At 33.0% G+C, this 26747-nt stretch overlaps 1 protein-coding gene and 1 pseudogene across 2 annotated transcripts in view; both read left to right on the top strand.

Annotated features, from left to right (window-relative positions):
• Positions 1-26747, top strand: part of CNTNAP5 (contactin associated protein family member 5) — a 945272-nt gene that overhangs the window by 324596 nt on the left and 593929 nt on the right. The gene's annotated exons all lie outside the window — the stretch shown is intronic.
• LOC141521881 (small ribosomal subunit protein eS19 pseudogene) lies at positions 889-1491 on the top strand (annotated as a pseudogene).

Raw genomic sequence — 26747 nt, 5'->3', positions numbered from 1 at the left:
AAATTCCAGAATTTTTTCTATTTTTAAAACATCACCCACTTAAGAAAAGCTGAATCAAAAAACGTTTGCTCATTGACTCTAAGCCATAGTGTTTTTTTTCCTCTTAGTTGATTTTTTTTAAATGCCTATCTCTTGCAAAAATGATTTTCATTTTCAGAAATGCAGTGAGATCGGCAGAATCAGGCAGAGCTCCTGAGAAACAGCTCTTCCTTCCTTCCTCACTTTCGTTTTCTCATTTTTTTCTTTATTCTGACCCAGATAAAAAATGAATGAATTTAGAGCAATATACTTGCATGATTTCCCCAGTTTTTCAGCAGTACAGAGACCTCCTCTCATCAGTATGGGGAAGGACAGGTGTTGAATTTCCTTCCTCTAATAATAAATATGACTATACTGGGCAAAAAAGATGAATTTAGTGTTGAATAGAAAAAATAATCAAACAAGCAAATGAAGAAGAGGGTGTGGAGTACTAGGAAAAAAGATTATACAATGAGAGTCGGAAGACCTAATTGCAAATTCTATGGCTGTTACACCTATGTGAACTTGAGCAGATTAATTCACCTCTCAAAACTTCAGTTTCCTTGTTTGTAAAATGAAAGGTATTAACTAAGTGATCTCCGAATTTTTTATAGCTTTAAAGCTATGATTCTATGGTTGTTAGAATTTTAGAAAAGAAATTTAATAGGGGCGGCTAGGTGGTGCAGTGGATAAAGCACCGGCCCTGGAGTCAGTAGTACCTGGGTTCAAATCCGTTCTCAGACACTTAATAATTACCCAGCTGTGTGGCCTTGGGCAAGCCACTTAACCCCATTTGCCTCGCAAAAACCTAAAAAAAAATTTAATTCACTTTTATTTCTGGTATTTATTAATTTAAATAAGTTAGGCGGATCCCGCACGGTGAGCGGCGCCGGCGGCCCCGGCCGGGGGGCCGCGGGGGCCGCGGGGCGCCGCGGGCGGGGGATGGGGGTCCGGGGGTCCCCGCTGACCGTGCCCCCCCGCAGATGCCCGGAGTCACCGTGAAGGACGTGAACCAGCAGGAGTTCGTGCGGGCGCTGGCCGCCTTCCTGAAGAAGTCAGGGAAGCTGAAGGTCCCCGAGTGGGTGGACACGGTGAAGCTGGCCAGCTGGCGCCCTACGACGAGAACTGGTTCTACACGCGGGCGGCCGCCACCGCCCGCCACCTGTACCTGCCCGGCGGCGCCGGCGTGGGCTCCAAGACCAAGGTCTACGGGGGCCGCCAGCCCAACGGCGTCATGCCCAGCCACTTCGGCAGGGGCTCCAAGAGCGTGGCCCGCCGGGTGCTGCAGGCGCTGGAGGGGCTCAAGATGGTGGAGAAGGACCAGGACGGGGGTCGGAAGCTGACACCTCAGGGACAGAGAGACCTGGACAGAATTGCCGGACAGGTGGCAGCTGCCAACAAGAAACATTAGGACACACCACGTCGGATTCATTAATAAATGCCTTGTTCTTCTTAAAAAAAAAAATTAAATAAGTTAATAAAACATTAGAAATATATCGATATTATAATATTGCCTTCCATTAATACAGCAATTAATTTGAAATCATTTACTCTGAGATTTAGAGTAGTGAAAATAGGAAACAGAAAAGCAGAGATAAGGTCTTAAATCTAACATCACACAGGGCCTAGGTTACTAATTTTCAGGCATAAGATTCACTTTTCTGTCCCCAAATATGTGTTACAAATGAAGAAAAATTAAATATACTGAATTGCATGACTTCTGGATTTGATAATAGTAATAAAACATTTCATGAGAATTAGTATCTTTATTTTTCCCTTGCAGTTTTGTTTTACTTATTCAGTTGTTTCAAACATGTCTGACTCTTTGTGACCCCAATTAGGATTTTCTTGAGGAAGAACTGTAATGGTTTTCCTTTCCTTCTCTAGATCAATTTTCCAGATGGAAAAAATTGAGGTAAACAGAGTCCAGTGACTTGCTCAGCATCACAGAATTAATATGAGTTTGAGGTAGGATTTGAACCCAGGCCTTCCTGACTCTAGTCTTCTAGTCACTACCCCAACTAGCTCTTATCTGTCCTGAAAATGATTACTATCTGAGATTATTTTGGATGGGACAACACAAATTTTACAATATGTGCCTTGGTGTGTTTTTTTTTTATATTTTATGTATAACAAATGACATTAAATTATTTCTCTGGTAATAATGTTTATTCTAAAGCATTATATAAATATTATAAATATCATCTTATTTTCTCCTTACAACAAACCTAAAAGATAGGTTACCTCATTTTGCTGATGAAGACATTGGTGTTCACAGAATATAAGTTACTTGCTAAAGATTACATAGCTAGTAAGTACTAGAAGTTAGATTAGAACTCAGTTCTTTCCAGTAATCTATTCACTGTGTCATTTAACTGCTCCTAATAAAAAAAAAAAAGATATTTTTTAAAAATTAAACACATTTCTGTATAGGCCATCTGTGTATCTACATATTTTTATTATTTCATTGGTACATTTCCTTTAAAGGACCTACATTTCCTTTAATAATTTTTAAAATTAAAATTTGGCATCTTGAGCTTATGAGACTCAATTGAGTAGAATCTCAATTCAGGAATTGCTTTTTTTTTAAAGAAGTAGATTTTAGAATTGGAAAGTGATAAATGATGGAAGGATGTAGAAAAATTGGAACACTAATTCATTGTTGGTGGAATTGTGAAATGATCCAGTCATTTTAGACAGCAATCTGGAATTATGTCCAAAGAACTATTAAGCTACTTATACCTTGTAGCTCAGCAATACCATTATTTGGTCTATTTCCAAAGATAATTAGGGGGGGAGGAAAAGAATCTACACATTCTAAAATCTTTTTAATAACTCCCTTTGTGGTGGCAAAGAACTGGAAATTGCAGGCATGACTATTAATTGAGAAATGACTTAACTGTAGTATATATCATAGTATATGATTGTTATGGAATAATATTGTCTCATAATAAATTATGAACTCATGATTTTAGAAAAAATAAACATGGAAGGACTAACATGAAATAATGAAGAATGAAATGAGCAGAACTAAGAGAACATTAAATACAATAGTAACAGTATTGTTTTAAAAATTATGAAGTAAATAAGTTAATTTGAAGACTATAAATAACTAAAATAGCTATAAAGAATATATGATGAAAAATGTTAACTAAATTCAGAGAAAGAACTGATAAATAGAAATAAGTATAGAATAATTTTTCATATGTACATATATATATACATGCATATGTATATATATGAAAATAGCAAGTTGTGCAAAGTTGATTTGCAGTTTTATGTATAGTCATCTTTTTATTGTATTTTTGTATCACTTTTTATTGTATTATTGTAGAAATGCTTATTTTATTCCGTAAATTAAAAATGGAAAATAGCTCCTCTGTTACATCATTATATCCTCTCCTAATCAAATCAAATATTTATTGTACACTTATTATGGGCAAGACACTGACATTGCAGACTTAAAGGAATAAGCTGAAAACTCAAATATTTAATCACAGTTCTGAGGAAAACTGTGCAACTCATCCTACCTACTTGGACTGACCAACTTCATGCTGATTTACCATTCCTCTTTTCATTGCCTTTGATTTGAAGATCTAGAGTGGAACTTCTCTCTATTTCTTAGAAGAGGTTCATAGCATCACTAGAAATCTTTATTTCAAATGTTACATTTTTCCAAGCACTTACTATTCATCTGAGTTACCCTTTAGACTGTTGCATCTGGGTATTTTGTTTATTCCTCAGTACAAGTAATAATGTCTTTGATACTGAAATTCTGATAAGGAATTTGAAGAGAGGCATTCAAATCCTTACTAATGAGTGGGGAATGCTTTTCCCCTCTAAGAGTAAGATGAAAGGGATCACAAAAAAGATTCAACATGCTCTATTTTATCTAACCTTTCAGTTCTTGGAGAAATGCACACAGATGGGATCTATAAGAAATGATAACACAGGTAACCTTAGTGCTATAATTCTGTCAATCCTAAAATTATAACTCAGGTGTTAAAACAATATCTCAGACCTGTCTTTCCAACAGAAATGCCCATTGGTGAGCATATACCTATTCAATACAAGGTTTTATTCCAAAGTTATGAAAAGTTTACTTTGACAATAATAGGAAACTTTCTATGCATTCTAGTATACTATTTTCTTTGATACTATAAAAGATTGAGTTAATTTCAGGGAATAGAAAGGAATCATTGACATATATATATCCCTATGTCATTTTTCAAAATTTATCAATCTAAATTGGATGTATAATAGGATGTTATTACTCATTCCTTTAAGAATATTTTATTTATATCTTTTGCTTTTGTTTTTGTCACCTAAATTTCCCTTACTCCCACTCTTTATAATATGTTTTTAAAAAGAAAAAAAGAGGGAGAAAATTAATTATAGTCAATCAACTCATGGAAGAAAATATGATTTTTATGTAATATTTGATACTCATAGACTTCCATGTGCTTCCCTTGAAATCTTTGGAAAGGAAATGGGGAGGATTATTATCATATCTTCTTTGGATGCAAGCTTTTACTTAACAATTTCATAACATGTAATGTTGATGGATTTGTGGTAACTGATTGTTTCATTTATGTTTTAAATTGGTTGGTTGAGAGAGATTGCTACCTATACCACAAACATAATACTAGGAATTAATAATAACCTACATAGGCATCATGCTTTACAATTAGCAGAGTTCTTTCTATTATCATGTATGTTATCATTTATGGGTCTTATAGCGTTAGTATTATATTATCTCCAGCTCTTAGAAGAAGGAAACTGAAGCTCAGAGAGGTTAAAATTATCAGAGGACTGTCTTGAGGCTTGGATTCAAGTTCAGTAATGTTCACATTATTCTAGTGATTTAACTGAATATACTATTTGGGCTACTACATAATCATTTATTCTAACATATCTGGGCATTGAAATGAAATAGGTGAAATCAATTTCTACAGTATGACTGAAAATTTTTTTAAAATTATTTTATAGATGTTTTCAGCTTTACATCATAATCATTTTATATTCACCTGTTCCAGATTGAATTCTTCCTAAACACATGATAGCAAAAATTCATCTGATAGTGTTTAAAATATTATTTCCCAATAATCCCCTCTTTTTTTTCAGAATCTTCAGTAGTTTTTCCATTATTTAAACTTCCTGTTAGTGGTCTTTTCATTATTCTTTTTTTCTACTTAAACTACTTTTCTAAATTAAATAGAAAATTTTCTATATTTTCTCTAAATTCTAATCTTTATCATTTCTTATTGAACAATAACACTTCATTATAAAATTTATTCTCATCCATTCTCTAAATGTATCTGCTCTTCTTAAGTGTGAATGCTGGGTAAAAGAGGAAGGATAATTTTGGTCTTTTTTTTGTTAGAATATCTACTGTAATAAAGAATAGCTCTACTACTCTTCAATTCCAAAAATACATCAGTGATCCTGAATTCTCATAGCCTCTTGCATACTAATTATTTCCCTTTTTCCCCCATCTTTATCAATTTTTATATCATATGATATGAAATCTTAGAGCTGTTTAAAAGTATATGTTTTGTGATTTGAGCAATGATTTCATGATGTCATTTTAAATTTATAATTCATCTTTTGAAAATTATTTGTATCTTTATATATTTATGGATGATTGCCTGGATTATTGTATGTGTGTTTGCATGTATACATATGTATATGTCTGCTGTTAGAAAAGAGTAGTAGGGGCAGCTAGGTGGCACAGTGGATAGAGCACTGGCCCTGGAGTCAGGAATCCCTGAGTTCAAACCTGGTCTCAGACACTTAATCATTGCCTAGCTGTGTGACCTTGGGCAAGTCATTTAATCCTATTGCCTTAAATAAAATAAAAAAACAATTTTTAAAAAGAGTGGTAGCAGTAAAATTTTCTTCAGTAGATGGCAAAAACTTTGATTAAGAAACCAAACAACTGCCAAGGACTACTTATTTCATCCTGACTGGAATTTGGATTTCTTCTATTGCCATTTACCAGGAAGGGACAGAGAAAATGAGCCCTAAAAAGGGTTAAGACCTGGTAGACCATAAACAAATGAATCTTTTTTTTTGTCTCAATTACCTTATATAAAGAGGAAGAGGTCTCAAATTAGATGGTTTTAGATCATTCTAAATCCTGTGAAATACCAAAGATGATTTCATTTATATTTTAAAAGAAAATATATTGGAAGTGAGGCCAACTAGTAGCTTAGCTTCCTATATTGTCTGTATCCCTTAGAGTTTCTTGGAATTTTAAATTAAGATTTCCAAGTACTCTAGCAATAGCTTCTATACATCATAGTCAATAAGAAGTATCCTATTTTCCCTCCATCATTTGACAGTAGTGTTCATGAAACATGAGTTAAATTTTTATCTCATCTACTTGTAGTGACCTGATGTTTGAACAATATTTTGATTGCAGACAATTCTTAGACTGGGGGAGATTTTTAGTATTCAACTTTAATTACATCATTTCTCCAGGAACAGATACTTGTTTTCTAGTCAACATCTCATTCTTTAACTTTAAGAAGTATGGTACTAGAAGGGAAAAGTAGTACTTCTAATTATGAGTTGAATCAAATTATAACAAAAACTCCATCCAGAACAGAAGAAGAACATTGAACACTTGATCCCATTTTCATTAAGTATAATTTAGAATATGAACTCTGGATATGAAGTAAATATATATATATATATATATAAATTAAAGATATATATTAATTAAAGATATATATTAATTAAAGATATTATATTAAAGGTATATTAATTAAAGATGCATATAGTTGTATAGTTGTATAGTTGTAAAGATGTATATAGTTGGAACCTAATGTCCAGATCAGATAAGAGCAATCTTTCCTGATCTTGGTGATTATGAATTTTCTCCTCCATTTGTTTTCTTCTCTTTGGGTTTGAGAGGCAGATAAATAAGTGATATTCATTTTTTTTTTAGGTTTTTGCTAAGCAAATGGGGTTAAGTGGCTTGCCCAAGGCCACACAGCTAGGTAATTATTAAGTGTCTGAGGCCAGATTTGAACCCAGGTACTCCTGACTCCAAGGCCAGTGCTTTATCCACCGTGCCACCTAGCCACCCCATAATATTTATATTTGAAACACAATTAAACAAATTTCATTCTGTCTAGACTACAGAATAATATATATATTTCAACCAAAAGAAATATAGAAGATTTTTTTCACATGCTATAGATATATCTTAGTTTTGATACAACCCTCTCCATGTTTATTCAAACACACACACACACACACATACACACACTTTCATGTACTGTTTGCATAATAATTTAAGTGATATAAAAATTAAAGATAGTGTTTTTCTTCTATTAAAATATGTACAAAGGTAACAATTTACCATTTTATGTGAAAAGTGCTTTGACAGAATTTAGCATTCATAATATTAACACCTTAAAGATAATTAAAGAGAAAGAATTGAGTTATATTGCAAGGCTGAGTCTGATGTATCTATAAAGTATTATTTATTTGCCTTCAGGATCTTAACTTGCTTTTTAATGTTTTGCTGAACATTTTTCAAATAGCTTTACTCATTTTTTTCCATCATTTATTACCATTTCTATAAATAGATAGCTCCACATTGTTATTCTTCAGCCACTGGCTATCTCTGTGTCTTTAAATTAATGCCATAGTTTTTGTTTCCCAAGGATTATCTAGCTGTGACATAGGAATGAAGGCTTGATTTCCATGGTCTTCCATTGCCTGTGATGATGACAAATGAATTGGTACTGACTGGAATTTTAACCTCTACATTCAACAAATGTAATTTTATCCAATCCTTCAAACCTAGGCCAAGGTCTGTGTCTTCATAGACTAAGATTTCTAGCAATATTTAGGGGTAAATGGATTTCTTTAAAAGAGAGATACCTTTTCCTTCTTTGAACTACATTGCCACTTATAATTTATGCCATAGAACTTATTACTTTTGATAGGATGGAAAGAACATTGGCACTATAGTTCAGTGAAACAGTTCCAAATCTTGTCTCTGATATTTATTACTCATATGACGTTGAGCAAGACACTGAACTTTCTTGGACCTTATAAAAGAAAGAACAGATAGAAAAGAAACAAAACAGACTAAAGAGAAAGGAAAAGATAAAAAAGAGAAAGGGAAAAACAAGATAAAAGGATAGAAGGAAATACACAATTAGTTATCAAAACTGTAAATGTAAATGGGATTAACTCCCCTTCAAAATGGAAGCAAAGGGTCTAATGGAATAGAGATTGGAATCCAACAATAGCTTGTTTACAAGAAACACATTTAAAACAGGGAGACATATGCAGAATTTAAATAGGGGAGCAATATCCATTATGCATCAACTGAAGTAAAAAAGGTAGAAGTAGAATTCATGATCTCAGATAAAACAAAAGCAAAAATAGAGAGATTATGTTTTGCTAGAAAAGGAATGAAGTAATATCAATACTAAACATGTAAACTAAATAGCATAGCATTCAAATTCTTTTAAAAAAATTTTTAATGAATTACAGGAAGATATAATAGTTAGGGACCTGACTGATTTAAATCTAACCTCAAAATAAATAAGAAATTAATCAAGGGGATAAATAGAATCTGTGAAAATTTAATTATTTCCTGGATAAAACTGAATGAGATAGAAAGGATTATATCTTTTCTTACCTACATGTCATCCTCACAAACTGCCCATTCTTAAAGCATAAAAATCTCACAATCAAATGCAGAAAATCAGAAATATTAAATGTACCCATTCTAGATAAAAATGAAAATATGTATTATCTAGGCTCTAATTTGCACACACAGAGACATACATACACACAGACATATATATATATATATATATATATATATATATATATATATGTACACATATACAGATTCAAAAATAACCTTCAATTTCATACTTTAATTTTAAGATTCAATGCAAATTTGTTGGTCAGATTTTCTGACTTGACTTAGACATTTTCATGAAAAACTGAAAATCAGACATGTAATGTGATCAATTGGATGATTAAGGAAAAAGCAATTAGAGATATGTGGATATTCTAAATGAACTTTTCTGGGCATTTTACATGTTGTAAAAGTTCATAGCACTGCTTTTTATTTTTTAGTGACTAAGTTTACTTGAAAACATTTATCTTTCCCTTGATACAATCATATTACCAGACTGACTCTTATACTTATTACCACTGATTACATTTTTTGGATCTGCTTCACTGGTTCCCTTGACAACTGACAAAACTGCCCCATAACCACTGAGAGAAAATAATGGAGGATCCATAAAGTGCTGTCAACTTGGTTACTGAATACTTTGTTATACAGTTATCATTGTTTGTGCCTTCATTCATCTATAGCACAACCCAATGTACAAAACTTTTGTATAGAAATACTTTAAGCAGAGTAATACCAAACAGGCAAGAAAAAAAAATGAAGAAAAACAAGATTCCCCATAGTGATTCCTTAATACAAAGAGTCCTCATCTTGCTCTCTAGTTCTCCTTCCATCCAAAAAAGAAAGTAAAGGAACAGACATTTATTAAGGTTTACTAAGTGTTTTATAAATATCACCTCATTAGACCACCACAGTAAAGATAATTTCATAATCACCACAGTAAAATGAAGTTGTTTATTACCAGGTTAAAATTTCCAATTCTATTGCATTTAGCCAAAAAAATATTTAGACTCAGTGTAAACTAGAGGTTGCTGGGTAATTCTGATGAATAATAGTTTCCTCATATTCCTTGCTAAACTACATAGAAAGAAGATATTGAGAGTAAGGGACAACTAGCTAGTACAGAGCATAGAATCAGGAAGACTTGTCTTTGTTGAAGAGTTCAAATCTAATCTCAGAAGCTTACTAACTGGATGACCCTGGGCAAGTCACTTTACCTTATTTGCCTCAGTTTCCTCATCTATAAAATGAATTGTAGAATGAAAGGACAAATCATTTCAGTATTGTTGTCAGGAAAACCCTAAATGAGAGTTCACAAAGAATCAGAGATAGGATTGAAAAACAACAATAGGGAGAAAGGAGAAGAATAAATTTCCTAATGTAAATAAAGAATTAGAAAAGGGGGGAGGAATAACAGGTCTAAAGATGATGTATTTGAATGTATAATTAAAGGACTGTCTAAGGTCAAATTTACTGAACTCTTGATGGTTGGCAAATTTACAGAGAACAATATATGTTATCATTTCTTTTTCCTTTTCTTAATATTTTTATTATATCTTGACAAACATCAAAATCTTGAAGTATTTTCTTAAAGGACTTGTTTGCTGTGAAATATTGACTAGATTTAGAATCACAACACCTGAATTCAAATGTTAGTTATCTACTAGATGATGATCTTAGGCAAATTACTTAGCCTTTGTGGACTTTAGTTTCTTCAACTATGCACTGAATCTAAGATTGTTAAATCCTACTTCTAAGGAGACAATAGAGTTAGATGATGATGGGGTTGAAATTTACTGTTAAAACAAAGTTTCAGACTGGAAGAGTCTTGAGAAAGAGAGGAGGAATTGGGCATAGGGAAGCAGATTACAATCATCTCTTTTGTAATTTTCACTGTATTGTTCTTCTCCTGGACTCCCATCATATGTTTGATGGAGGTAATGCAAACCTTGCTGAATGTATTATAAGGCTGACTTGAGATTGGTCTTATATCTGACACTTGTTTACTCTTTTACACTGTGAAAAGTGGCTAGTTTTTGTTTCCACAAATATCATGGGAGACCCAAGAAATGGAAGCTAAGAGTTAAATTAATGGAGAATAGAAGAAAGGAAATCTATATAGAGAGAGTTAGAATACACTATTAGTTAGTAAGCAGAAGAACTGAAGAAACCACAAAAGGGGCATTTATATACCTAAATAAAGAAGGAAAAAAATATGGGCAGGGGGCCCTGGAGATGTCAAAATAGGGCTAGAGACTAACTTGGGAAAATTAGGCACTTTGGAGAGACTGCAAATTCTGTAGTATCCAGCCAATGGGGAACCAGGGGAGGAACTAGGTTTTTGAGATAGGGAATAAGAGGCTATGCTTTACCATTTCATGGGTGTGCCTATTCTTGTAAGAAAGTTACAATTAAAGAATTTCTATGTTTCACTAATGTAATGACTGTCCTGAGTTCTTGTTAAAACGGACACCTGGTAAACCATTTAATCTGTCTAAGCTTCAAACAGCTCCCTGAGGTTCCTTGACTAATTTAGAACCTAATTATGAACTAATCACTAGATTGCATTCTTACACCAAGACTTCCTTAGATTGACAAAATCACATTATCCTACTGGTATCTATGTTTTTTAAGCATGATCAGAGCCAGAATGATTATGAAAAGGTTAGTGGCTGATATTCAGAAGATTTCACATCTCTCTAACTGAATTATTATCTAATGCAACAGAATGATAGTGATTCATTAATCATTGTTTAAAATGATTGATGCATTAAGTTCCTACAATACACAAGTGTGAGGAATGCATGAGTGCTTGGGTTCCACAAGAATGTGAAGGGAGGATTGTTGGTTTACATTACAAAGACTGGGCTCTGCCAGTATTGTTGCTTTATGGGCAGATAGCCTCAATCAGATCAAAAACTGAGATTAGGTGGGTGTGCCACTTTTCTACTGTGGGTCTTGACCTTCTCCTTTGCACATGCTCAAGGAGATCTAGCTGTTCTAGCTCATTAGTATAATGAGCACAGAGGGGGAAATGTATGAGAACCAATGTATCAATTAGATTGTGACCCCAGCCTATGATTGGCATGAGAGGGCAGGAACAAGACCTTTCAAAGTACATAAAAGTCCTTGCATTTTGAGATTTCCCTGCCCCTCTCTCCCACCTTGAGAGAGGTGTTAAGATATCTTAATTAAAACCATTTTAATCACTCTGAACTAAGTATTCATGAGTCAAGGAAGGATTTAAATTAAATGTTGAGGATAATAGAATCAGTTTCTGGCCTTGAGGAACTTCCATTTTAATGGTGATCCTTTATAGATGGAAAGGACTTTAGAAGTTTTAATCTAATACAGCCCTCTCATTTTATAGTTCAAGAAATTGAATCCCTTAGAAAAGTGAAATGACTTGTCCAAGTTTAATCAGGCAGTAAGCAACAAACTGAGCTATATTATCCATGAGAAATTGTAAGTAAACTAATTTTGCTGGAACATGAAATATAATAAATTCATGGTGGGACAAACAGACTGAGTCTGATGGTGATAGACTTTAGTGGTCAAACGGAGGGATTTGTATTTTTTCCTAGAGCAGAGGAGTGACAAGGTCACACCTGACCCATAAGAATGACAATTTTGGACCTGGGTTAGAGTATGAACCTTATAAAAAATATCTCCCCCTCTCTACTTCATCAAATTCTTATGAAGATCAAATGACATAATGGATAAATTACATTGGGAAACTTAAATGATGCAAATATGAAGTAGTATTTATTCATAATTCTTTTTTTCTGTCTTTACCACTATGAAAGTGATTAAATTGTTCATTAGAACACAGCACTGTGCTAACCCAGATGTCATTTTAGAAAACATACTGTCAGGGAGAGAACATCTCTCTAACAATATAAAAACTAAAGTAAGAACTAAATAAAAAAAATTGAAGAAACTGGTACTTCTTTGGAAATCACTCATTTCTTCTACTTCGGACAAGATAATGGTTCTGTTGTATGCTCCCTTGATGGGTCTGGTTGGCCTGACATTTTTCTCACCTAAGCTTAAAATGTAATGAGAAATGAATTAGAGTTCAATGAGGGAAACTTCTTGCCTCCAGAGAAGTGTTAGGTAAAGAATTATTGATTTATTTTTAGCTCATTTCCTGTATTTAAATGGAAAAGTATTGATAAATGGTGAACAGGTTTCTCTTGAGGTTCACAAGGATGTGAGTGTGGGCCATTTTTTTTTTTATTTTGCCTCTGACTTAGACTGAGGATAGAAGCAAGGAGTTATGAGAGATTAAAAGTAAAAGTTCCTAGGAGAGAAGCAGTTTGAAATAGTTGTGCTAATAACTTCAAAGTGCTCTCATAGCAGTAACTACTTTAATATGTAATGTGATTTGGGAAAAGGAACTATGCAAAGCATTCAAATGGAAGTTATTTACACTACAAAAGCATTCTTTTAAAAAGATTCTTTGCGTTTTAAAGAGGCTTTCTCCTAGGATTCCTTCAAATATATTTTTCCTACTGTATTTAAGTTTTTGTTTATAGATCAAGACAAATGTGGTATGAGACACTACAAATTTCAACTCAATTGACAATGAATGTAATTCATCTCTAGAAAGATAGGATTTGATGTGGAATATTTTTACTGTTAGTAGAGGCTGTAATAACTGAAAAGTTTTGTTGGAATAACTGTGCCAATCATTTATTTAAAAAAGATGGTAAACTTATAGAGGACAGAGACTGGGTTTTATTTATCTTTGAATTCCTCTCCCCTCCCCTTCTTTCTGTCCCTTGCAAAGAATAGAAATGTAATAAATATTTGTTGATTGGAGAAGAGTAGCAGAGAAGAGTATAGGAAGTGAGGGTGAAAAAAATAATCACCTGCACAATTTTTGTACAAATTCTTAGCATCAGGAATTTGCACAATTCTCTAAATCTTGTCCTGGTCAGATTAATTAGCATAATGCCAGGGAGAACTGGATTCAAATCCCACCTTGAACACTTAATCTATGTCACCTTGGGCAAAGTACCTAACCTCTCTATATCTTGATTTCTTCTGGAAAATAAGTTTTTTGGATTAAATGGTCTCTGAATTTCTTAAAATCTCTAAATCTGTAACTGAAGATCTTTAAAGACAGGTTAGCTGACCACATAACGTGCCAGATTTGTTTTAGTGGAAATTGGGGCATGGACTTGATGGCTACTAAATTGATTGAATAAAATTAAAGAATTTTAGAATTGGAAGAGACCTCCATGTCAAATGTGGAGGAGAGTGAACCTGAGTACTATGACTTTTGGGGAAATATTTTCTTCATGGATAAAGAAAAGAGGTCAAAGTAAGAACTACTTTGTTACTAGAAACCCTCAGATTGTATTTTATTCCCTTTTCACTGGGGGGGATGACCCAGACTTCTTAAGCTAGCTTTCACTACTATAGAGGTCCCTAACCTAAGTGCACAGTGTGTTTTTCTACCAGAACAATCTTTGATTCTAAGTCTCATACTTACAGCTCCCCTGGTTCCTTTATACCTCAGAATGCAACTTACTGGTGCTTTATAATATGGACCTTAAAAAAACTCTAAAATTCCAAATCTGTACTTCATAGGCTAAAACACTAAGTGAGCAAGTATCAATCAGCCTTGGTGAACTGATACAATTTATTTTTATTTTAGTTTGACTTTTTGTTTTTCAACTCCCAGTCTTGCATATCAGCTGGAAGGTAAGATTTTCCCAGGAGCTCTCAAGGAGCCCAGGTTGGGAAACCTCTATCACTCTATCCATTTGAAACAACATCTTTAAAAAAATTCCCTTTGAAATATGCTCAGTTCCTTCAAACTATGAAATTCTGTGATTGCACTCAGATTTTAAATTTTGCTAAACATCGAAGGATATATTGGTGCGAAATCTTACAAATGTAATGAATATAACAAGGTGATCAACTGGAATCTTTCTTTTTGCATATTAAAAATTCCAATGGAGTTAAAAGTAAATGATATCAATAGTTCGATTACCTAACCTAGGATTAGAAAATTCATGCTTCAAAATATTTATACTGGAAATAATTCTTTAAAATGTAACAAATGTAAAAAAAAGCTGGCAATGGTCAGTGAACTGACCAAACATCAAAGTATTTTTCTACCAATAATAACAATGTTCAAAATATCTCTTTTTCTATTCCCATCACCACTTCTACTTTTCCCTTGTTTTCTGTATTCAGACACAGGAATTAATGGTATTTTAGCCCAGGAGTTATAAAATTGAAACTTAAATTCATTAAGTAGTTTCAAAAGACAGTATGAATTCTCTGTGTGAATCGTGTGAATTGGTTGTCTTAAGGAGGAAGCTTGCCAGTTATTGGACTGACTGCCATAGCAGAGTTTTTGAGTTTTAGTTTCCTATTGGAAGATGACAGACCCAGATTAGAAGGGAGAACTAGAAAGACTGCAATGACTCAAGATTCCATGGAGAGACTTCCAGTCAAGGTGGCAGAGGGAAGCCAGACCCATAGTTAAGCTCTCCTGGCTTTCCCTCAGAACCAACATTAATCAAACCTCAACAGATTTTGGAGCCACAGAACCTATGAAAGAACGGAGTGTATTATCTTTAAGCAAGGTCTGTCATGGGGAAGTGGAATATGGATATACCCAGGGCAGAGAATAGGAGACCCAATGCACCAGCAGCAGAGCAAGGTTGGGGTCTAACCTGAGAAACTCTGCTGCGGAAGTGGGAGCATTTGTAGTACAGAATTCACTGTGGGTGAACTGAGAGAGCTCCAGGTCACCGAGAAAGCTGCAGTTTGGCTGCCCAGGACCCCAATTCAGCTAATGTGGCTGATCTAACAAGCCCCCCCACCAAGCGCTAGCTTTTCCCAGCATAAACATCACAGAAACAGCCCCAGGTGTTTTGCACCTTTTCAACGGCACTGACTTTTTCAGCTCTTGACTGTCTAGAGAGAGCCTTTGCACTTCCAATCCTAATGGTTTAGCATTGTGACTGGGTTGCTGGTGTGGATAGATAGCCGGGACATAACCCCAGGTGTTTCCAACATTCTCAGTGGCCTAGGTAATGGATAGCTGATTTCTTCAGCATAGATTGTCCAGAGAGAACTTCTGGCATTCCAGCCCTGATGGTTAAGTCCAGGGAATGGATTGCTTCTGTGAATGCCTAAATATAGACACAGGTATAAGAAGTGGGAAGCTAATATCAAAAGAACAGACTATCCAGAGAGAACCTCTGGTGTTCTGTACCATTTGGTCCACTGAGTAACCCATTAGAGTTCCTAACATCTAAAGTGAAAAATGCAGAGGTAGCAATCCTTATCTCAGACAAAACAATCATAAAAATTGATCTCATTAAAAGAGATTAGGAGGGAAACTACATCCTCCTAAAAGGTACCATAGATCATGAAGTAATCTCAACACTAAACAGGTATGCACCAAGTAGTATAGCACCCAGATTCTTCTTTTTTTCTGGTTTTTGCTGGACAATGGGATCAATTGACTTGCCCAAGTTCACACAACTCAATAATTATTAAGAATCTGAGGTCAAATTTGAATTCAGGTCCTCCCAACTCCAAGGCCTGGTGTGTGTGTATGTGTGTGTGGAGGGGTGCTTAACTTTCCTTTCTCAGAATTAGATAAATCTAACCATAAAATAAATAAGAAGAAAGTTAAGGAGGTGAATAAAATGTGAGAAAAGTTAGATATGATAGATATCTGGAGAAAACTGAATGAAGATAGAAAGGAATATAGCATTTCTTTTTTTCCCACTGGTATATGGCACCTTCTCAAAAACTGATTGTGTATTACAGCATAAAACCCTCATACTCAAATGTTAGAAAGGCAGAAATATCAAATGCATCCTTTTCAGATCATGATGCAATTGAAAATCACATGCAGGAAAAAGCCATGGAGAGATAGACCTAAAATTAATTGAAAACTCAGTAATCTAATTTTAAAGAAAAAGTGGGTTAAATAGCAAATCACTGAAGTCATTAATTTCATCCAAAAATGATAATTCAGAATCAACAAATCAAAACTTATGAGATATAGCCAAAGCATTTTTTAGGGGAAATATATGTCTAGCTGCTTAGAATAGAATAGAGAAAGAGGAACTCAATGAACTGGACATGCAACTATAAAGGTTAATGAAAGAACAAATTAAAATTCCCCAATTAAATGCAAAATAGAAATTCTGAAAAGTAAAAGTAAAATTAATAAAATTGAAAGTAAGATGCAATTGAACTAATAAATAAAACTAGTTGATTGTATGAAAAAAATAGATAAACCTATGGTTAATTTGATTTTAAAAAAAAGAAAGTAGAAAAACAAATTACCAGTATCAAAAATGAAAAAGGTGAATTCACCACCAATGAAGAGGAAATTAAAGTAATAATTTTGAGCTATTTTGCCCAACTGTATACAAATAAATTTGACAATATAAGTGACATTGATGAATATTTAACAAAAATATAAACTGCCCAAGTTAAAAGAAGAGGAAATTAAATATTTCAAAACCTTGATCTCAAAAAAAGAAATTTAACAAACCATCAATTCACGCCTCTAAGAAAAAATCTCCAGGGCCAGATGGATTCACAAGTGAATTCTATCAAACATTTAGTGAACAATTGGTCCCAATTCGATATGAATATTTTTAAAAAAGAGGTAATGGAGTTCTGCCAAATTATCTCTATGATACCAATATGGTGTTGAAACCTAAACCAGGAAGAGTCAAAACAGAGAAAGAAAATTATAGTCTGATTTTCCTAATGAATATGGATGTAAAAATTCTAAACAAAATATTACCAAGACAATTATAGCAAGTTATCCTCTAGGAAAATCTACTGTGATCAAACAGAATTTATACCAAAAATGTAGGGTTGGTTCAATATTAGGAAAAGCTATCAGTGTAATTGACCATATTAATAACCAACCTAACAATCATTTGATTATTTTAGTAGATGCTGAAAAAACTTTTTGACAAAATATAGCACCCATTCCTATTAAAAACACTAGAGAGAAGATGAATACATGGTGTGTTCCTTAATATAATAAATAGTATCTTTCTAAAATTATTAATAAGCATTATATGTAATTAGAATAAGCTAGAAGCTTTCCAATAAGATTAGGGATGAAACAAAGATGCCCATTATCACCTGTATTATTCAATATAGAAGTAGAAATGTTAACTTTAGCAATAAGAGAAGAAAAAGAATTTTAAGGAATACGTATAATTGTTAGAATATGCATAGAATTAGAATAAGTATATGAATGAGAACTTTGTTTCTTCATTACTTATTCTTTTAGATAGATACTGTTTATCATTTTAAGGAACACATCATTTATTCCTAGTAAGAGAAAGAGACATTCCATTTAAAGTAACTACAGACAGCATAAAATACTTGGGAGTCTACCTGCAAGGCAGACTCAGAACTGAAAACAACAAAAAACACTTTTCACACAAGTAAAATTAGATCTAAATAACTGGGAAAATGTCAATTGTCCGTAATTAGAGAAAGCCAATATAATAAAAATGACAATTCTACTGAAATTAAATTACTTATTCATTGCCTTATCAATCAACCTTCAAAAAAATCACTTTATTGAGCTAGGAAGAATAGTACTTAAATTTATACAGAGGAAAAGGTCAAAAATATCAAGGGAATTAATGAAAAAAATGTAAAGGAAAGTGGCATAGGCATACCAGATCTAAAATTATAATGTTTCAGTCATCAAAACTGTTTGATACTACCTAAGAAATAAAGTGATAGAATAGATTAGATGCAAAAGAAACAATAGTAAAAGATGGTAGTAATTTTCTCTTTGACAAATCCAAAGATAATAGTTTCTAGGATAAGAACTCACTCTTTAATGAAAATTCCTGGGAAAACTGGAAGACAGTATAGAAGAAATTAGGTTTAGATTAACATCTCACATCCTATACCAAGATAATGTAGAAATAGATACAGAATTTAGATGTAAAAGATGATATCATAAACCAATTAGGAGCACAAGGAATATTTATCTGTCAGATGTATAGTCATATGAAAAAATGCTTTACATCATTATTTATTAGAGGAAAAATTCTGAAGAACTATCTCACACCTATTGGATAGGTCATTATGGCTAAAAAAGGAAAATGATCCATATTATAGGGGACTTGGGGAAACTGGAACACTAATGCATTGTTGGTGGAGTTATGAATGGATTCAAACTTTCTGGAGAACAATTTGGAATTATGCCCAAATGGCAATAAAACTATGCCTACCCAAAATAAAACTATGCCTACCCTTTGATCTAGCAATACTTCTGTTAGATCTGAATCCCATAAAGATCAAGGAAACAGGGTAAAAAAACACACATGTACAAAAATATTTATAGCACCTCTTTTCATAGTGGCAAAGGATTGAAAATTGAGTAGATGCCCATCTACTGGGGAATGACTGAACAAATTCTATCATTTGAATGTGATGGAATACTACTGTTCTTTAAGAAATCATTGAGAGGGGTGGCTAGGTGGCATAGTGGATAAAGCACCAGCCTTGGAGTCAGGAGTACCTGGGTTCAAATCCAGTCTCAGACACTTAATAATTACCTAGCTGTGTGGCCTTGGGCAAGCCACTTAACCCCATTTGCCTTGCAAAACTCTAAAAAAACAAACAAACAAAAAAAATAGAAATCACTGAGAGAAAGGATGTCAGAATAGAATGGAAAGACTTGAATGAACTGATGCTGAGTGAAATGAGCAGAACCAGAAGAATGTTCTATACACTAATGGCAATATTGGGTGATGATCAACTATGATGGACTTGATCATTTCAGCAGTACAACAATCAAAAACAATATTAAAAACCTTGTGATGAAGAATACCATCCATATCCAGAGAAGGAACTGTGGAATTTAAATGCAGGCTAAAGTTTATTATCTTCAATTTTAAAAAAAAGGTATCATGAATTTTTTTCACTCTAATTTTTTTCTTCCATTTGGATGTGATTCTTCTTTCACAACTTGATTAATATAGATCCAAATTTAGCATGGTTATTGATGTAATGCCTATATTACATTTTTTTCTGTCAGGGGGAGGGAGGATGGAAGGAATGGAGGGAGAAAAAATGATTGTTGAAAACTATTGTTATATGTAATTTAAAAACTTAATTACTTAAAAAAAAGATTCAATGGATACTTATCTGACATAGTCATGACATGTAGGTTCCTCCATGATACTGACCTCCAGAAAATCATCCAAGAAAGTCAGTTATCTTCTAGAAATTTCTTAAAAAGTCTTTTTGAGATTGTTGTATTTCTGACATAGAAATGTTTGATTTGTCACTCCATTTCACTGAACTTTAGTAATGTTTGGGAGTGCCAAACAGGAAATGAGGAGAAACTTAGCTCTCACACAAAGATTTTGTGAAGGATCTTTGCTTTGGTTGATCTTTCTGCTGTATTGTCACTTAAGAATTTTACAAATACTTTGTCTTTAGTAAGTTTTTTTTGATAAAGCATTTTGTAAACAAGAGAGAGGTTAGTTTTTGTTGTTGTAGTTAAGGTAAATATAGATAGATAGATAGATAGATAGATAGATAGATAGATAGATAGATAGATAGATAGATAGATTATATAGACATAAAATCCTGATTTATATTTATTGATCAGGAGGCCTAGAGATGGCTATGGATACAGTGGGAGACTTGGCCTTATAAGTCTCAATTTGACTGAGACAACAGATGTTAAAAAAAATCATACAAATAATTTTTCTATGATATGAAATAGCTATTTAAAACTGAGAACTAGCAGTATGTGTAATGATATTAAACTAAAGGTCTTTCCAGTAAGATCATTGGAAAAATAAAAATTATTATTGACACTCTTTTTGTTATAATTATTAACATTATTATTGATAGTTTATTATTAACATTATTTTTGAATATAAGTGCTAACAAAATATGAAGAAAATAAATTGAGAAGAATAAGCATAGGCAAAGTGAGAACAAAATGATAATTTACAGAGAAGCTGAGAACCAGCTAAAAATACTTATTGAATAAATTAATAATTTCCTCAAAGTTTTAGAATAAAAAGTAAACCCACATAAAACCATCAGCATTTCAATAACAAAATCCAGTAGAAAGACATAGAAAAAGAAATTCTACTTAATAACTATACTGGGGCATTTACCAACCAAGATACACACTAGATCTATATGAACACAATGACAAAGTAATTTTTCGCATAAATATAGACAGTCTAACTGGAGAGGTGATGACTGCTTCTGTGTAGGCTTAACAAATATAATTGAAATAACATTACTACATAGATTGATTTACCTGTTTAGTGCTTGAGCCATGAAACTACCAAAGGTTTACTTAGATGTTAAAAAAAATAACAAAAATTCCTCTGGTGGAACAAAATGTTAGCAATTTCAAGGGAATTAATGAAAAAGAATGAGAACACAGGTACCTAGAGCAGATTCCAAACTCTCTTCCAAATCATAAGCATCAAAATAATTTTGTACTGTGAAAAAATGGAAAACTGCTGGATGAAATTTGTTCTTAGCAGGTTGTGAAATATTATATATATATATATATATATATATATATATATATATATATATATAGTGTGTGTATGTGTGTGTGTATACAATTATACAAAGGGTGTGGATTCTCTTGAACCAGAAATGTATTTTGTGAAGTTTAGATTTTTATTTCGTATATTTATTTGTGTGATCCTGGGCAAGTGACTTAATCTCTCTGTACCACAGTTTCTTCAAGCACAAAGTAGCCACATAAGTAACAACCTCAAGGGATTGTTTTAAGGATGAAATGAGATAATGTATTTAATGAACTTTGCCAACATTAATGTATTATAAGGGATTTTTTGATATTTTTATTATCAGCTTCATGAAGACAGTAATAGTATGTATTGGATCCATAATAGGCATTTTTAAAAAAGTGTTCAATTAAACCTGTGAATTGGATCTGATTTAATTCTTATTGTTCAGTCTTAGGAACTGAGTTGAGTTTCTATCTATAGCACAAAGAGTTTAGTGCATAACAGCGGATTAGTTCCCCCCCCCCCATCTTTTATATTTTTTCTTTTTCCTTGTTTCTATTTTTTAAGTTTTCCTTACCTGGCTCAGATTCTGTCAATTTCTTGATATGTGATTATAGTATGCATTTTAAAATGGCAAGTCTTTAAATATATCGTGTTCTTGCAGACCTGCTGCAGAGACATTCAGATTGTTTTGAAACTCCTTCCATATATATTTCTCTTTAAGCTACAGGTACCCCATCTCTAGTCCCCACATATTAATTTCCATGAAGTCTCTACAATTACTCCAGTCACCATAGCAATGCTATGTATTCTGTGTCACCATTCTTTCAGTTTAAGGTATTTTATCTCCTGATTAATAATAATATCTCATATTTGAAAAAAAATCCATCTATCCAGGAGACCAAAACCTTGAATATACATTGCTTTTTTTTAAATGCTTCTATCAACTTAGGGAAGCATTATTTTTAAACTTTCACAGACAGATAAACCAGGACCCTGAATAATTAAAGCACAAATCCCTAGTTAAGTAATTCTTTATTTAACTAGATTGTCCTCTTTCCAATTGCTATTTAAATCCTTCCATTTTACGAATTCAGCCATAATTTATTTTAAAAAAACTAAAATGTATGAGGCAGAAAGGCAGTGTGATATATTAGAGACACAACCAAGACCTGTGTTAAAGTCCCACCCTCTGGGAAATACTGGCTATCATTCAAACTCTTAGCGTTCTAGTTTTCTAGTGTTTTTTAACTTTTTTAAAATTAGTTTCAGAACAATTTTGGCAAAATGTAGAGTGGTAGATGTTTCCTAAATCAAGGAAATCATAGATATAGACCACATCAATAAATATTTAGTAAATACTGAAGAGCAGACACTAAGGTTGAGTATATAAAAAAGGGCAAATGTTTTTGCCCTCAAGGACATCATATTCGAATGAATGGGACAAGTAAACAACCAGGTAGATTGTATGAAATAAAGGGAATAGATGGAAGGCAATATGAGATATGAAAACATTAGCAGTTGGGGTGTTTGAAGGAACCGCCTGCAGAAAGTGGGATGAGAGCTGAATTTTAAAGGAAGTTAGGGAAAAAATAGAAGGGAGTTGGTAAAGCATTACATGTCTGGGTGGCAAATAGTGTAAAGACATGACAGATGAATAAACATTGTATTTGAAGAACTGAAGGTAGACTAGTATTGCTGGGACATAGAATGACTGGGGTAGGGGAAAGCATATGAAGCCTGAAAGAATGGGTTCACTAAAGAAAAATTTCCATTTTATTATGGAATTTGTAGAGAAATAATGGAATTCACTGAGTATTGAAGATTGAAATGTATATGGCTATATGTATATACATAAGTTAATATGTTTGTGTGTGTGTGTGTGTGTGTGTATGTGTGTGTGTGTGTCTGAGTGTATGGGAGAAGGGAGGTGAAATGAAATGGGCTATGCTTTAGAAAAATGACTGAGCTTGATAACTGTGTGAAGGATGTATTAAAGTATAGAAAGACAAGGTATCCAGATAAATTTAAAGGCTACTGGAATAATACAGTAGAACTCAACTAGGGTCTTGCTTATGTGAGTGGTAGGAAGCAGATACATATAAGAAATTTTTTATAAGTAGGCATAACCAGATTTGACAGAGAACTAAATAAATGAAGTTAATGAGAATGAGGAGTCAAAGACGATAACAAAGTATTGCTAGTTTGAATGAGTAGGGGGGATAGTGGTATCCTTAAATGGAAATTTACATTACTTCCCCTGGAATTTCCCCTATCTTCCTCCTCCTCCTCCTTCCCAAGAGGGAAAGAAGAAGAAGGGGAAGAGTCAGTAATAGAAACTGAAGGTTTAAAATTGATGATTGTCCAGCCATATGTAATAGAAATAACTATGAAGAGCTCAGTAATTTTTAAAAATTCCTCCGGTTATATTGAATTTCCAGTGATGTAGGATAATATCTCTACCTCTACCTGGTGAAGTTTAGTAAATAAGATGAAAAGAAAGGTAGTGGACTTGGAATCAATAGGCCTAAAATTGACTGTCAAGTTTATCACTTTATAGCTATTTGTATAACCTTGGTCAAGTCACTTAATTTCTGCAGCATTTAATTTACTCATGAAAACAGAAAAGCTGAATTGACTATCTTTCCCCCTCTGTGGTTTGTGAGTCAGATGAAATTCAATCAATCAGTAAGTATTTATTAAACATTGTGCTTTGGTCTCATAATCTAAAAACCATTCCTGACCTCAGTGAATATACAGTATGAAATAATATATAAGTGTGTAGGAGAGACAAGTTGGGATAGGATGAAAGTACTTTGTACTTAGAGGATTATTTTCAAAAACTCTGCCTCCATCTCTTAATAACTTTGTGTCTTTGGGTAAGTCTGAGCCTAAATTTCCCATATGTAAAATGAGATTGGATTAAGTAGTCTCTTAGGTCTCTTATTCTAGATTTTATAAGCATAACTATATATAATATATCTATAATTAATATAATATATAGATATATTTTTTCATGTGTAAACATATACACTCATGTAAATATGTATATAAGCACACACAGAAACACAAAAATACAATGAAATTTGGGCATGGTCAGGACATGCCTACAGTAGGATGGCAGGTAAACCTTTAAAGGTAATTTGGATTTTAAGAAGAGTATATTCTAGGTATGGGTGACAGCTCAAAAACAAGTTGAAATAAAATGTATGAGAAACAGTGAGGAGGTCAGACTGAGTGACTCCTTTGAAGTCATATAATGTCTAATAAAGTTACAAAGATAGGTTGGGTCTAAGTTGAGAAGAGATTGAAATGTTCGACAAAGGAGCTTATGGTTATTTGTGTAGGAAATAGGGAGCCAATGGAGTTTATTGGTTTGGGAGAATGTAATACTAAGCTTAAGGAAAATTACTTTGGCAACTGAATGGCAGATGGGTTAAAGAGGGACAAGAATTGGGATATTTGGAACAATTAGAAGGCTATTACCATAGTCTATACCCAGGGATGATGAAGATATGAACTACAGGATTGCAGTTCAGAGGCAGAGATAAGGAAATAGTTATATATCTATTCTGGGAGGTCAATAAATAGCAAATAAAAACAGCAAGGAAGCAAATTGAAATTTTTCAATGATGGACAACAAATCTATTAATATAAATTTTTGTTTGTTGGGGAAGTTCTCATTTGGATATACAGAAGTTATTTCTTATATTATCAAGAACACAATCTGTTCGCTCTTTTCTTCCTTTCCTTCTGAGAATCTGTTATTTCCCACTTGTGTGACCATGTATGTCACTTAACCTTTCCAGATATGTTTCTTATTTTATAAAATTAGGAGAGTATAATTGATAATGCCCACTTAGTGAAATTTGGGGATAGCTAAAATGAGATTATATATGCAAAACACTTTATAGACATTAAAACACATTATAAATAGTAGTTATCTTGTTCATATTTTTGGTGCAAGTTATACTTTGCATCTAGAATCATTCCACCTAAATTTTTTTCTTATTTAAAGCAAATTTTGTTAATGTCTTTTATTTAACATCACAGTCATTTTTAGATGTTGTATAGGCTTGAAAATACCTTTGGAATAAAAAAAACAATTAAGCAAAATCAGCTGATAAAAATGAGTACATGTATACAGCTGGTATCTATAACATAATCCTCTTTCTTCCCCCTTCAAGTGAGAGAAATGAAGTCTACTTATATATATTTGTCTTAGATTAAGATTAGTCAAGAAAATTACTCAGAATTTTACTTCCATTTGTGTTTACATTTGCATTTTCAAATTTCTTGCTTATGCTTTCTTTTACTTGGCATCAAATCATGATTCTCCAATTTTTTCTCTGAATTCCTATTTTTCATTTTTCTTGCATAAAAATATCCCATTATTCAGCATTCCCTCAATCAATTGGTATCCATTTTATTTTTAGTTCTTTATTGCCCCACCCCTAAAATGATGCTAAAATATTTTAGGATCTATTGAAGTTTTATTTCTATTTGTTTTCCCAGAAGAATATTCCAAAGGGTGAAATCAAGATATAAATAATTTATTCCTTTTTCTCGCATAATTATGTTGTTTTTCCAAAGCAGTTCACAGTTCTACTAACAGAAGAGTACAAAAATTACTTTGAAACCAGGTCCTAAATATATTTCTTATAAAACTTCTTACTAAGTTTAGCAATAATAGTTCTTCTACTAAAATTCCTTCCCTCCACTTTGCCTCCTCTTCTCTTTCATAATTTTTCTTTTTAAGGAAGATTTGAATTTTTTTTCTTAATGGCTTTAAAGAATGAGATTGCACATATTGAAAAATACTATATATGGGGCATGCACAATTGCTAGTGTTCTTATACCAAGATAATATAGGAAATAAAATCAACTATTTATAGACACTTTACTTTTATAAAGGAATGTTCTTTTTTTTTCTTTAGTTTTGGTTTTTGCAAGACAATGGAGTTAAGTGACTTGCCAAGGTTACCCAATTAGGTAATTATAAAGTGTCCAAGGTTGAATTTGAACTCAAGTCCTCCTAACTCCAAGACCAGTGCTCTATCCACTGAGCTACCCTAACTGCCACAAACTTCAGGAGAACAGCTTTCTGTTTAATATGATTGTTTTTTCTGCTTCCTAGACAAGGTAATTTTTGGATTCCAAGGAGGTTAGCTTCTCATTTTGAGAATGGTTCCTTAATAATTTTTTTTATTTTTCCTATTAATGAAGAAGTATCTGATGACTTGAGTCTCATGCTGTGTGCAGAACATCCCTTTCTTAACATATGAAAAGTTTCCATAAATTTGCAGAACTGAAAAACTAAAATCAACCATTGAGATGTCACTTCAGGACTTTCTGCTCTCAAACTGTTTTTCTTTATTGTCATTCTTTCTTCACCAGTAGTTTTCTCTCCTTGTTGAAAAAAAATCAATATTTCCTCTTACTTAACACCTAGTCACAACATAATACGTTGTTACATGGCTGCTCATCTCATTAATCACTGTATCTAACAATAA

The sequence above is a fragment of the Macrotis lagotis genome, chromosome 1, assembly GCF_037893015.1.
Source record: "Macrotis lagotis isolate mMagLag1 chromosome 1, bilby.v1.9.chrom.fasta, whole genome shotgun sequence".
In the NCBI taxonomy this organism is placed as follows: Eukaryota; Metazoa; Chordata; class Mammalia; order Peramelemorphia; family Peramelidae; genus Macrotis; species Macrotis lagotis.
This window is presented reverse-complemented; position numbering and strand designations above follow the sequence as displayed.